Here is a 12,222-nt window from a genome sequence, read left to right as displayed (position 1 = left end):
GAATTGTAGATTTGGAAGGGACAACCGAGGCCATCTAATCCACCCCCCTGCAATACATCTGGATTTTGCCAGATGTGGGGCTCAAACCCACAACCCTGAGATAAGAGCCTCAGGTACTACCGACTGAGCTATCTGCAGTGATGATGTCCACTATCATGCGATTAACATAGCTAATATCTTTCTGGAGGAGGTGCAATTCCCATGGATTCCACTGCACCTACAGGACCCACAAGGAGTCTAGGGGGGAAATAGTCCTGTTCAGAAATGGGTTAGCTGTGTTGACCACACAATCTTTCTTTATGGAGTTTGGGGAATATCCCCACAAGGGGCTCACGGCAACAGCTGTGGCAAAGGCACCTGAGTGTTGGCATGCAGCCAAGGAAACGGGAGCAATTGGCAGGCCCCCAGCCCACCGGCCCGTGTGCCAGGCGAACTCCAGTCCTTGGTGCAGCATGAATCTGCGACCCAGAGCTTCAGAAGCTAGGGCACGCTACTCAGCAGAGTAACCACTGCACAACAGAAGTGGCAGGAAAGGCTGTGTGAGCATATTTACAAGCAGTTTATTCAGTGTCCATCAGGACAAAAGGAAACATGTCTGATCTCCTTCGTGTCCAAAGCAAGACAGCTAAAGCAAAAACTATACACAAACAGAAGTTCCCAGCAAGCTGTGCCGGAGTATAAACAGACATGTGATACACAACAGTCATGCCTGTTCCTTAAGGTGGAACGGAACATCCCAACACTGAGTGCCAGGAAAATCACTTTGGAAATCATCTGGCTGAAAGTTGAGCCATAAACCTTTGGAAGTAATTGAGCAAAAATCTGTGGAGACCACATACCAGCAGAATGGTACTGACCCTGCTGTGACACCAGCACCCAGCGGCTGTTTGTGGTCATACATGCAGAGAAGTGCCCAGAAATCCATGCATGTTCTTAGAGGTCTGTTGGAACAGGAAGTGTTTTTCCCATGGCGCACAACTCCTAAAATCAAAAATATCAATGAGTAATATTGTTCCAGCCCCAATTTCCTTTCCTCTTCCCTTTTTCTGTTGTTGTTGTTGTTGAGGATAAGGGGTCTGATGCCGTTTCGATCCACAGAAATCCTTCCTGGTCGCAGTAATTCACATGTTTTATTGGAATTCAGGTGCTTTCAAAAGAGTTTATCAGATCTTTTCGCTCTTCCTGCATTAGCACTCAAGATTCACTTCAGGATAGCTTTCAGCCTTCCTCCTTGAAGCTGCTGTTCGTTAAGGAAAGGCTTGAGTGATTTGCGATAAAATTCTTTCTGTGGGATGCGAGTGGCAGCAGTCCGGTGGAGAGAAGAGCCAGCCAGAGATGGAGAGCGAGAGGGTGGGTGGGTGGAGAGGGAGGCTAGCCAGGGGCGGTTGACATCTTTTGTAGAAGCTGGGAGGTGGCTGGGGTGAAGAGAAAGCCTCGGAAAAGCTCCCTTGGGCCTTAAAACAATGCTGCTTTCAAAGGCTGTCAACCTGATAGGCTTTTACTGTCCCAGGCATAATCCCATCCCTCTGCCCAAGAGAATGTGAAGCCAAAACAACGAAGCGTGGTCAGTGTTTACATCAGAGCATAAGGAGATCCTTGCTAGATCAACATTGCTGTATTACCTAATAGGACGGCACCAGCACTTTGAATGGTCCATGCGCGACACACGTAATTTCCTTATGTAGGTATACAGCATAATATTTGCAGATTTTGCCTGTGCATTGTTGCTGACGGAGGCCAGGTTCGTGGTTGATATACAAACCCTTGAACAACAAGCACAGAGGACACCTTAATGGCCACCTGAGCCCTTGTCTACCTGTCGGATCAGAGATTATCCAGAGGAAAGCTGCCAGTTGCAAAGGCCTGACTGACCTCAACTAGAAATCAGGTACTGAGTGTCACCACCTGTCCTATTCTGTGGAACACACTCTTCCAGCAGAGGTCCAGCAGGCATTCTGCTTTTGACTTTCAGGTGCCTCTGAATATATTTTTATTGCCATCCAAGCCTTTGCAGCTGGTTAATTATCACTTTTGATCAGGCACCTTGATTATTACCTGGATTTTTATTCTTTGAATTGTGTTTTATGTTTTACCCTGCACTGTACCCTGCACTGGTATTTAATGATATGATGGTATAGAAATAGTTTTGTATAAATAAAATAAAATGTGTCCGTTATACTCGCAAGCACTGCGTATTTTTTATGTGACCAGACCTTCACTGTGTCTGGCTCCTTTGCGTTTAATTTTTAATCCACGTTGTATTTACCGGAGTTTGCTGTAGTAAGAAAATTGCCTTTTAAAAACCCAGTGGTCACTGACCCTTTTCATCCCAGACCAAACCTTTCCTTCTCCCTGCCCCAGAAATAAAGTTATGTGTGCCCTTTGCAGCCTAGCATCCATTCTGGAGTTCTTCGGGGACCAGAACTTTGTAGTTGCAGGCTCCATCAAATCTTTAAAGAATGGTATTCGGTGCACTACACCTGTCTGTGTCAGAGACAAACAAGAGAAACCCATAATTTCCCATTTCTTTAAAGTGATCCTCATTTTTCTTCTTCGTAACTACTGGCCTGCTCATTCCACTATCTGTCTTTCCTGATCTCTTATTAGTGTCTTCAGCTTGTTCTCTGCCCTCGTCTGATCCTGTTACTTGTCAAGTCATGAATCTCTATTGGCTTTTACCCTTCCTTTCTCTGATCTGAAGTGTGCTTTACTGAGTCAGACCAACGGTCCACCTTCCTTAGTATCTATGGCGACTGGCAGGCAGCGCCTCTCCAGGGCTTTAGGTAAGAGGTCTTCTTTCCCAGTCCCATTTAGAGATTTTGGGCACCGGACTTGGGACTTACAGTGGTACCTCGGGTTAAGTACTTAATTCGTGCCGGAGGTCTGTTCTTAACCTGAAACTGTTCTTAACCTGAAGCACCACTTTAGCTAATGGGGCCTCCTGCTGCTGCCACCCTGCCGGAGCACGATTTCTGTTCTCATCCTGAAGCAAAGTTCTTAACCTGAAGCACTATTTCTGGGTTAGCGGAGTCTGTAACCTGAAGCGTATGAAACCCAAGGTACCACTGTACTTTGCATGCAAAATAAACGTGCTGCTGCTAAGTGCTTTTTTAAAAATAAAATAAAAACAACAACATTTGTATACCACTTTACTGTGAATAAAACCACTACGTAGTTTACAAGGTATATAAAATATACATTATACTGTTGATAAAACCCAGCATTAAAAACAGCCTTATAACAAAGAATAAAATCAGCAGCCAGAAGTATGCAGATTACTGGTCAAAGTACATGTCAAATGTCCCTTTAAAAATGGACTCATAAAATTCCCTCATGTACTTTCTGCTGCTATGCTTGTTTAACTTTAAACACTTGTTTCAACCTACATCTTTCCCCAGTTCTCCCCCTTCTCATAGCTATCTTTATGCATGATGACTGACAACAGGTTCCATCTACGTTATATATATTAGGGGTGTGCATGGGCCCTAAATTTGCCTTGCATCTGTTATCTGTGCATTTTTTAAAATCCCAATCTGTTTCTGAGTTGCTCTGTGCTCTCTCTGCTTCAATCTGCACTCCAGGTTCCAAGCCACTCTGCATAAAATGAGAGCTCTTTGTTCCTCCATGCTTTAAAACACGGAATCTAAACAGTGACTATAGCTTTTCCCCCTTTTGGCCAAAGTGGATGAAATTTATAGACACAGCAGCCCGTCCAGAGTTGATTAAGCCTGCCGAGTTGCTGAAAAATAGGTCTGGGGCTTGGGGGGGGGGGTGAAGTACAAGGGGCATTGCTGTGAGTGGCCAGATTTAGGGCTGTGTGGGCAGTTCCCCTGCACAGGGAATTGAGCTCTGGGGGCGGAAAATCGAGAAGATCCATAATTGGAAGATTCATTTGAGGGCACAAAATTTCCGCCTTGCACAGGGCATCATAGTGCGAAAGATTAGCAAAGTCCGCCCCTGTGAGTGGGGTGAACTAGGAGGAGTCAAGAGGGCCAGACAGAGATAATTTAAGGGCCACATTCCTCCCCAGATCCCAAAGGCCCCATACTTCTGACCTAGTTGATTGAGCCTATAGATGGAATTGATCAGAATTTGCAGCCCTGATGCTTCAGATAACTGGTTTACTTCTGGATCAATTGTAAAAGCTATGCAGTTTTTGCTTCCTTTTTAAAAAATGCATTCCTTCTGAATGCATTCAGCTGTCACTTCTGCCTTTGGTGGTAAAGGACCGGGAATGCCATTGTTATCCTTGTTCTTTCTGGCAGCAGCTTTTTCTGTGTTTGAAGGCTATTATCACGTCCCCCATCATCTTTCTTCTAGTATGCTGAAGATGTCTGGTACTTTTGACCTTTCCACATATATCTTGCAATCTCAACCCTTTATCATCCTTTGTTCTCTGAATTCTCTCTCGTCTTTTTAATCCCCGTGCATTTTCACTAGAAACATAGCAAAGAAAAAAAAGCCTTCTGTATGCATTACCCAGGAGGATAAAAAAGGGGGTTTGCTTTTTTTTATTTTTAAGAAAATTAAATCTCATACCTATGTATTTCTTTAAAATTAGACGTCACTTAAAAAAACCCCATATGATTAAAAACCCAATCTGAATTCAATGCAATCCAACAAAGAAGTTAAGATTGAATCGTGCCCATCTCTGAAACAGATGGTGTTGAAAGCTGCCTTTCTGTGTAAAAGAGATTTGTGTTTACACTGCAAGCAGGTGGCACTTCTGAGGTTGAGCATTATAAACGGAACAATAAGGCTTGCAATCCTCTATGCATTTATCTGGGAGTAAGCCATATTCAGCTCGGTGGGGCTTCCTTCTGAGTAGACAGGTGTAGTTTGCACTGCATATTATATGGGAAGGACTGTAACATCAGTGATTAGAGCACATTATTTGCGTGCGGTATCTGGAATTTCCAGGTCGGACTGGGAATGGCCCTTCCTTGAGACCCTGGAAAAACCCCGCTGGCTGGTGTCAACAGCACCGAGCTCAACAGAACATGGTTTAAGGCAGTTTGACATGCTCCTATGTATCGTATCTGTTTTTGCGGGTTTCCTACTGGTCCTAGGAAATAGCATGTAATCACAAGCACCGGGAGACACCATCACTTATCTCTCTAGGCTCATCAGGTCAGGTAGAGGGCCCAGATGTAAAAGCAGATGAGGCTTCTGCACCTTTAAAGGTAAAGGCAAAGGGACCCCTGACCATTTGGTCCAGTCGTGACCGACTCTGGGGTTGTGGCGCTCATCTCGCTTTATTGGCCGAGGGAGCCAGCTTCCAGGTCATGTGGCCAGCATGACTAAGCCGCTTCTGGCAAACCAGAGCAGCGCACGGAAATGCCGTTTACCTTCCCACCAGAGCGGTACCTATTTATCTACTTGCGCTGGTGTGCTTTCAAACTGCTAGGTTGGCAGGAGCAGGGACCGAGCAACGGGAGCTCACCCCATCGCGGGGATTCGAACCACTGACCTTCTGATCGGCAAGTCCTAGGCTCTGTGGTTTAACCCACAGCGCCACCTGTGTACCTTCTGCACCTTTAATAGTTGCCTAAAAGAGGGCATTTCAGAAGGTGAAGCGGTGTCCAGAGCCTGGGGCTCCTGCACCTTTAACCGGGAGTTTCTGCAGGTGCGCTTTGTATGACAAACTCCACCTGCTGAAGCTCCCTCTTTTACACCACAGTTAATGGTGCAGGGAAGTCCTCCCCTCTTTCTCTATCTGTCCATGGGATGCTATTCCGTTCCTTTGTCCAACTACCTGACCTCTGCCGTGTGTTTCAGCTCTTAATTTATTAATATTTATTGCTCCACTGACCAAACAGCACGGACATTAACTTTCCATCTCAAAAAAAGAATTACTGTTTCGCTCAATAATTTACAAGCCTTGTTTTCAGAAAAGTTCTGGACATTGAGCCTTCGCGTAACCATTTGATTCTGGTATCTCTGCAGGCATTGAAAGGCTTCTAAATAAAGAATTGTCTCTCTTAAGGGAATGTAATTCTGCAGTTCATGTGGGTTGCATCTATTAAGGTTCTGTATACAGTGGTACCCCGCAAGACGAATGCCTCGCAAGACGGAAAACTCGCTAGACGAAAGAGTTTTCTGTTTTGGAGGTGCTTCGCAAAACGAATCTCCTATGGGCTTGCTTCGCAAGACGAAAATGTCTTGCGAGTTCCTGCAGGTTTTTTTCCCTTCCCCCCCTTTTTCTAAGCCGCTAAGCCGCTTATCAGCTGATCCGATAAGCCGCTAAAAGCCACTAATAGCGCTAATCCACTAATCCGTCAATGGGCTTGCTTCGCAAGACGAAAAAACCGCTAGACGAAGAGAATCACAGAACGGATTCTTTTCGTCTTGCGAGGCACCACTGTAGTTGCAAACCCAATGTTATGAAATGTTATAACAACCAGTTGTTGGTTCAGGAAATAGATCTTACAATCAGCGGTAGTGGGGTTCTCATGGTAAAGGCATATTTCCCCCCCACCTGCGAAGGAACCCTTTAGGGTCTGTGAGCTGGATCATTATCTCCCTGCACTCTGTGGGGCAACTTTGACAGGCTAGTGGGACCACCCACCTGTCACAGTTGGCCTATGGGAGTGGGGAGGGTGGGCTGAGAGATTGAGCAGGAATGAACACTCCACACATCACCTGATGAACAGGAAGTTCTGTTCTGTTTTCTGCAGGCTCAGGTCTGCAAGGGAATTCTCTGTGGGGATTCCTTCACACAGTCCAACTGAGCAGGATTGAGCCCCTCCCACCTATCAGCTGATTGGCAGAGGGTTCAGTCCTGTTTTCTACAGGCTTCAGGTACATGAAACAGGCTTTGGGTACTGGTATTATTTTTTCTTAAACAAAGAAAAGAAAGCTTAAAACGTGTCCTTCAAATCTATCCCCAAGAACCACGTTCTCCCTCATTTCCATCCCTGTCAGGGGACTGCCATGGGAACAGGGGAGGGAGGCAGGGGGGCGGTTGGCATACAGAGAGCCTCCAAAAATCCTGAGGAGCAGTTCCTTTTCCAGCGGTGGGGAAAGCCACACCTCCAGTGGAGAAGAGAGGGAAGGGGCCAGCTGAGCGAGGAAAGGGCTTGAGGATGCTGCTGAGAGCCCCAGCTCCTCACCCAGCTAGGCTGGCCAGGAGGGACACACGCCACTTCCGTTGCCCACCTTGCGCAGAGGGGCGAAACGCAAGGAGGGATGGCGGAGGCTTGGAGTGCTGAAGTTCTTATGTTGGGGGGAAAGCCGGAAGGGGCCACTCCCGGATTCTGCAAGTGACTAAGATGGACATGAATCTTTTAGCTCTGCACTGTAAACAGTTGGCACAATAAAACCTGTAAAAGACAGGTCGGAGTCCTGCCTGGTTACTCACGAGCAACCACCACCAGCACCTGACAGTCCCATTCTGCAACTTGCCATAAACCCATCCAATAACAACAGCAACACATCTTCTTTCCCCATTTATCCCTGGCTCCATTTTCTTCTCCTTCCTCTGTCATCTCTCCTCTTTTAAATCATGGATGGTGACCCCTTTTGGGTCAGGGATCTGTGCTCACACTGATGAAGCTGTATAAATACCATTTTTATTGTTAGAGATTTAAAAATCGTAGAGGAGTTGTAAAATGGCATCAGTGGTCTTGATTTTAAGCCAGCCTATTCTCTGTGATCACCCATTTGATGGAAAACTCACGCAAGGGAAAATGTCATTATATACTGCACCTTGAAGTGGAACAGTCCATGCAGGAGGTTCATAACAGTGCGCCCTACGTGCTTGAACTGGGCTGGAGTGCTGCTGATGGCTGGAGGGAGATGCATCTGTGCTTTGGCTAGGACTGGGCCCCATCGCCAAGAAACCGGGTGACCTGCTGTTGGCGCCATCTCTAGACGTGGTGGCTATGTTCTCCTTCCATTGCTGCCTCTGAATACAAATTGCTGGGAATCGCAGGTGGGAAGAATGCTCTTGCACTCAGGCCCTGTTTTGCTGGCTTCCCATAGGCATCCAATTGGCCACTGAAAGAACAGCATGCTGGGGACTTTTAACCTATTCCAGCAGGACTTACCTAGTGTTCTGACGGCTGCATCTTGAAGGAGATGCTTTGAGGAGTGCATCTTAAAATAGCATTTGACCTCTCTGGTCTTCCTCTCAAGCTCTTTCTCAGCACCACAGCTTCTATATATCTGTGTTAGAGCTCCGGAGTGAGATGTTTTCATAAAGACCTATGCTTAATCAAGTATTTTATGTATGTGTTTTAATCTACATTTGGTTCTTGCTCCCATTTATTTTATAATTATCCGCTTAGAGATACTGTTATGCTATTTATTTAGATGTTTATGCTGGTCTGTGACCGTAATAAAGTAAATCCATACATTCATAAAGACCAAGGATGAGGAGTCTCAGACCTGGAGGCCAAACGTGTCTCTCCAGACTTCTGTACTTGGCCCTCAGGACTCTTCGCGGGCCACACTCTATTCTGAGCCCTACTTTGCACAGTCTTTGAGTATTTTTGCCTGGCTGGAACATGCCCTCGACCTTTGATAATGTTGAGGAGGGCAGGATAGGATATATTGTTTATTAATTAATATCTTTCCTAACTTGCGTTAGCAAGTTCCTTTACTTAGCAGAGTTTGCATTCCCCTTTACACAGCAGAAAACTAGTCGCAAACGCATGTGAGTTTCTTAAGAGAATACGCAATTCAATCTGGCTTGTCCAGATTGAAATGTGTTCTAATATTTTCCTGGTAAGACCCCTTGAATCCCTCCTAAAAGAATAAAGACACTACGGTCTTATTCATAAGCAATGAAAAGAAAGTTTACTCACGATTAGGCAGAGCACAGTGTGATCCTTGAAGGCAGGCTGAAGGCTTAAAGTTACAAACATATACAAAAAGGTTTACCCCATAAGGGAGATGACCTGGGGGTACTGTTTGGCTGGCAGCCAGCAGTTGATTCCAGGAAGTTTGCAGGACGAAAAGAAGATGGAAAAGAGAGAGAGTGGCAGCATGCCTTGTCCTTTGACCAGGTCTGGAAAGGTCATGCCCACCCACTAGTCACATGCAAGGAAGGATGCTCCAGGCCAGGAGGAACAGGAAGTTTCGACTGGCTGGACCAAACATTCCCTTGCATGTCCACTCTAGGAAAACAAGGAATGTTGTATTTGACTGCTCCCAGTGGATTACATCCCACAGATAATGCCTCTTGCTTGTCTGGTTGGAGAACAGGGAAGGGGGCATGTGTGTATGTAGAAACTAGCCTGTTGTACAAGGGTGAAATTCACATTAATGGCTCCACTGCCATGCACACTACTAGTATGTGACCTCCAGAACGTTGTATGGAATAAAATGCAGTCTTTGGCCTGAGGTAACCACACCTGATTTTGATGCTTTCGTGCATTTGTACAAAACCAGCCTTTTATTTTATTTTTAATTAGAAAGGACAAAAGGGAAAACATGCTAGATGAAATAAAAGGCAATAGTGCAACCATGCCCTTAGAGATTGTTTCATCTCCTGTGTTCCGTTGCGCTTCTTAAAATGAACTAAGGCTCTGATACTACGCACAATTGCTTGGGAGCAAACCTTGTTGGAGATGGTGGGATGTGTTTCTGAGGAAACATGCGTAAGATTACACAGTGAGAATGCTCTCCACTGCGACTTCGCAGTAAAGGCAACTCCCCATTTACGTGGGGGTTGCGCATTAGCAGGGGGCTCTTAAACTTGGCCTGTCCTGTTCCACCCCTGCCCCGCCCCCTTGGGCGTCAAAAATGGTGCATGCGGCCTGCCAATTGTCATGCGCATGCCAATTGTGCACAAATGGGGATTTGCCTGCATTTCTCAGCATGGCTTTCTTGTTCTGTGGATGCTCTCTTAGCTGAGAACGTAACAATAAGCAATAATGGACTTCCACAAAGCATTCCAGTTTTTCAAAGGACGAGTTAAACCTTTCCTTAAAGCCCATATAGTTTTTAGATGAACTGGTGGCTTAGACGCTGATGATTGTGAATCTCAAGGTGGGTGCATCGCTTTAATAGGCTGTATTGATTTTAGGCTTCTTTTCCATTTTGATGTTTTGATATATTGTAGAGGGTCACGCTTATGGACATGAAGGAAGCAGATGAACCCAATAAATCTATAAATATCAGCCTTCTCCAAAATATGAGTGTGGCATCACCCTAACAGGATCTTCCAGGGAGGCGATAGTATTCAGGCGTCTCCTCTGCATGTGCAGTTTGTCTGTTAGTATCACTTGGCACACTCCATTTTTAGATGTACACATCCATTCTTTTATTCAAAGTTCCTGAGGGCCATACCGTGTGAGTCGGCAGTTTTAGGCGGTGGATGTTTTGGAGGGCCGGGATGACAGGGGCAGCTTCTGGGCTGTTCTTCCTAACCCCCCACCCTTCATTTTCTTCTGAGCCAGCACCTCACCAGTGGCAATGTTTGTTTGGTGCTGGCCAAGGCTGGCAGCTGTTTCATTCACCGTCTTCTCCCAATGTGTCACAGACAGCACTCTTGGGAATTGCCCCCAATGGACTGAGCAGGCGGAGAGATAGCCAGCTCAGTTCCACATACTCTAGCGGGCCTTTCAGATAAGCATGCATTACTTTGCTTAGGCAATGCATGCTGCTGCTCTTTTAATGAAGAGGGACAGTTTTCTGAAAGCGGAGTAGTCAGTCAGTACCCAAGTCTAGTGAGGCAACAGTAGAAATCAAGTGCTGGAACTGTGTTGCCCTAGATTTGTGAAGCCCTGCGTGTGCTTTTTAAAAGCTGAACTTGCTTTCGTTTACAAATTTAAAATATTAATTTTAAAAAAACGAAAACGTGGAGCAGGATCCATGTATGGAAAGGCAAGTAAGGGAAAGGGACCCCTGACCATTAGGTACAGTCGTGACCGACTCTGGGGTTGTGGCGCTCATCTCACTTTATTGGCCGAGGGAGCCGGCGTACAGCTTCCAGGTCATGTGGCCAGCATGACTAAGCCGCTTCTGGCGAACCAGAGCAGTGCACGGAAACGCTGTTTACCTTCCCGCCGGAGTGGTACCTATTTATCTACTTGCACTTTGATGTGCTTTCGAACTGCTAGGTTGGCCGGAGCAGGGACCGAGCAACGGGAGCTCACCTCGCCGCAGGGATTTGAACCACCGACCTTCTGATTGGTAACTCCTAGGCTCTGTGGTTTAACCCACAGCGCCACCCGCATCCAGAGGGTCATTATCAGGCCAATCTATGGGGGGGATGTTGTGGGGTTGTTGCTGGCTAAGGTGCTGAATATGTAGGTCAGGGGTGAGAAACATGTGGCCCTCCAGATGTTGCTGGACTCCCAACTCCCATAAGCCCCAACTGTTATGGTCAGGGATGATGTGAGTTGTAGTCCAATAACATCTGGAGGGCCCTGGCACAGGAGTACAACCAAATGACCATTTTGGGCTGATAATACATTTGATTCTGTTGGTGCAAAGCAGATCACGGTGTGTGTATGAGAGAGAGAGAGAGAGAGAGAGCGAGAAAGAGAGAGAGAGAGATGAAGCTGGCATGTCGAGCCAAACGAGAGAGAGAGAGAGAGAGAGAGAGAGAGAGAGAGAGAGATGAAGCTGGCATGTCGAGCCAAACCAGAGAGAGAGAGAGAGAGAGAGAGAGAGAGAGAGAGATGAAGCTGGCATGTCGAGCCAAACCATTCCCTCCACCGCTGTATTGTCTACACTAGTGTCTCCCAAACTTGGGTCTACAGCTGTTTTCAGACTACAATTCCCATCATCCCTGACCATTGGTCTTGCTAGCTAGGGGTGATGGGAGTTGTAGTCCAAAAACAGACAGAGACCCAAGTTTGGGAAACACTGGTCTACACTAACTGGCCGCAGCTCTCCCGGGTTTCAGACAGGTCTCTTTCCTAGCCCTGCCAAGAGATGCTGGAAGGTTGAGCCTGGGACCTTCTGCATTCAAAGCAGATGCTCTACCAATGGTCCTTCCCCGAATAGGTTTCAGGAAGCTCATCCAGGTAAAGGGAAACGGCTCAAACAGCCCTAGACAGGAGTCATGGCAGGGATGATGCAAATACCCACAACCTTGCACTCCCAAAGCGAACCCAACATATCCGATATTGAAGATCGGAATCCCAAGCGGGTTTGTGAATATTGTTTTCCGATCCAGGAAACCAAAGAGCTCAGTGGTTTAATTATGCAAGCTGTTTCACAATTAAGCTGGCTGCACATGCGTTCTGCAGCCGGCAAGAGTGATTCAGA

The sequence above is a fragment of the Podarcis vaucheri genome, assembly GCF_965113315.1.
Source record: "Podarcis vaucheri genome assembly, chromosome: 12".
Classification (NCBI taxonomy): domain Eukaryota; kingdom Metazoa; phylum Chordata; class Lepidosauria; order Squamata; family Lacertidae; genus Podarcis; species Podarcis vaucheri.
Note: the sequence above shows the minus strand (reverse complement) of the source record.